Here is a 3,196-nt window from a genome sequence, read left to right as displayed (position 1 = left end):
AATATTTAGTATACGTTATTTTCTAGGTTAAATTACTATTGTAATCTTACAATGTCTAGCTTTGATAAGACGTTAGTGCATTTTTTATTCCATTGTTAAAGATATAGTGGAAGTTTTGGAAGTCGAATACGACAAACATTGTTTGTATTTATGGGTTGTGGCAAAAGTACTGAGGCTACCCGCCGCCGTCCCTAATTTTGAACAACTGATCTGAGTAAAGACAGCCAGTTAGTTAGCAGCAATTTACCATCCTCTCTAAGGGACGCCTGGCATGGCCAAGCGCGTAAGGCGTGCGACTCGTAATCCGACGGTCGCGGGTTCGCGCCCGCGTCGCGCTAAACCCGAGCCGTGGGGGCGTATAATGTGACAGTCAATCTCACTATTCGTTGGTAAAAGAGTAGCCCAAGAGTTGGCGGTGGGTGGTGATGACTAGCTGCCTTCCCTCTAGTCTTACACTGCTAAATTAGGGACAGATAGCCCTCGAGTAGCTTTGTGCGAAATTCAAAAACAAACAAACAAACAAAACTCTAAAGGACCGATGGCACCCTCATAACATACCCATAGTTTTAAGGGTGGGGAATGCTTTTTCAGTATCACATGGCAACACTAAGAATCGTGTGGATGGAAAAATCATTAACATTTCTACACTTTTTGTTGTACAACATGTTCTTGAGCACGGATTAGTAATGGTAGACAGAGGTTATGTTTACACCCGTGTGCGCGTGCATGTGTGTGGATGTCAGTAAGATTTCTCAAAAGCAGCTTAATGGTTTTGGACGAAAGCTGGTATACATTTGGACTGTGAAACAGCTTAAAAGTGATTCGTTTTTTAGGGTTAAGTTTAAAGTTTCAGGTAACAAATTTCCAAAAAATTGTAGTTTTTAACCTGGGGACTAATTTTCACAGTAGTTTTGCTTTGAAATGATCGTATCTTGATCACACTTGGTAAACATGTGAAGAATATTATTTCTCATTGTTCTGCCGAACATAATGCGTGTTCGTTCATAACGACGAGTACATTCGAATTTTCAGAGAGCTAAGTATGATCAACGCTGCCTAGCGGACGTAATGCGCTTTACTGAGCGCCTTCTAATTATTTTAAAGGACGAAGCAGAAATAGCAGATTTATTTGATAAATGCAAACGGTGGAAGATAATTTATTCGAGGCATACAATTTTTTTTTGAGGTTGGTAAGAAAAACACTGAGTTTATTTTCTAATCTTATGTGCATTTTGCCTTCCTGTTGATAATAAAGTCTAGAATGTTCGTGATTCTAGGTTGTTCACCTTGTTACTTGGAGTATTTCTCTTTTCGTTTCTATTTAGATATTTTATAACGCTTTCAACAGTGTCCAGAAACTTGTTCGTTTCGAGAAACGTAAACTATTAACACGTTTTTTTATGTATTTCTCCTTGTTAAACATCAGAGTACTAAAAACAACAAAGAATGAATTGAAATTATGTACCTTAATTAAGGTAGACGTGTCAGCGTTTCGTGTCACCATAAACGAAACAAATAAAGTAAAGCGCTCGTGCATTGATGATTAGGTTGAACTGGAAAATTACCCCCTGTTAAGATTTCGTATTCAATTATTTAAACAATACAAATAGAAAGTAATTGTGTTATAAACGTTCTGTTAGCTTCACAACAGAGGCTTGTTGATTTTTTTATTACTTATAAAAATTGCACCAGTGGACTTTAAAAAAACAGTGACTGATTTAAATGTTCTTAGCGAACATTTAATAACAATTTAAAGGGCATTCGTAATCATAATCTACGCAACAGGCTGTTTGTGCTGTGCTCACTGTTGGGATGGAAACCCGAATTTTAGCGTTATAAGCCCTCAGTCTTGCTGCCGAGTAAGCTATAAAATACAAAATAGTTATTTGTAAATACATTTAACGTTTCTACAATTCAGAAAATTCGACTATAGTTTCTTGTGTTGATAACGCAAGTAATTTGAGATTCAAACCAGTGATTCGTTTTTCGCTTCATTTGTTCACTTTTACCGTCCATTGGCACAATTTTTATAAGCAATTAAGATGCTGATTCTAATAACAAAATTAATTTCGCATGTTATTAATTCAAATGAAATTTTCATGTGAAACAGCACCAAACATGCTTGCCCTTTCACTCGTGGGGGCGTTATGATGTACGATCAATCCCACTCAGTGATGTCGAGAAAACCCACTTGTAGAGAAATATATATGCAAAAAACAGCTCGTTTGGGTTGAGAAAATATTTTACATAGAAGAGCGAATAACGTTTCGACCTTCTTTGGTCATCGTCAGGTTCATATATAGATCAATCCCACTATTCGTTGGTAAAAGAGTAGCCGAAGAGTAGGCGGTGGGTGAAGATGAATAGCTGCCTTCCCTCTAGTCTTACACTGCTAAACTAGGGACGGCTAGCACAGATAGCCTTCGTGTAGCTTTGCGCGAAATTCAAAACAAAACAAACCAATCCATGTGAAACAGAAATGTAGATGCAACGTTTACTTATAGTTTTAAGATTAATTTAGTTTACACACCTACCACGGTGAACGAGCTTATTTTAATTTTTTAATACGTAAGGGTAATTACGCTATGTCTGAACGGTTATATATGCTAATAAAGTAGCCTGAGGCCACACCATGCGCTACGTGGGACTTTCCATACTCCCTTATACTTGGTTCACATTGAATTCCTCACGTGACTTTAGTGCAATGCAATTGAAATGACTTATATAAAGTCTTCCTGTAAAGAAGTATTCATAAAGCATATTACCATCGATTTGGTGCTAAAGGACCCAGCGTTTTGAAAGAGGAACTTCTGGTGTTGTCTGTGAAAGTGAAAAAAACAAAACAAAAAAACATCAGAACTCTGGGAACAGATACAGACCATAAATTACATTAAATCCTATCTGGAGTAACGCCGTCGTCTGCTAAAATTGCGAAGGAGAACCTCCAACCTAAAATTGCAGTAAAGCTTGATATATCTCCTGGTACGATTAAACAAGATTACAAACTAGGACTTAAAGTTGGCGAAAACTCAAAATAACCACAAGATTTCAGCCAAACCTATAATTGTTTTCGTGTAAAAGATTGTCGGAGAAAGGAAGTAGCTAAACTCCTATTCGACCACACATCTGTCAATTTTTCCTGATGCACTTTAGTGCCTTGGATCTGCTTAAATGTGGTATTGGAAACCGTCATCCA

This window comes from Tachypleus tridentatus, chromosome 10, assembly GCF_004210375.1.
Source record: "Tachypleus tridentatus isolate NWPU-2018 chromosome 10, ASM421037v1, whole genome shotgun sequence".
NCBI lineage: Eukaryota > Metazoa > Arthropoda > Merostomata > Xiphosura > Limulidae > Tachypleus > Tachypleus tridentatus.
This window is presented reverse-complemented; position numbering follows the sequence as displayed.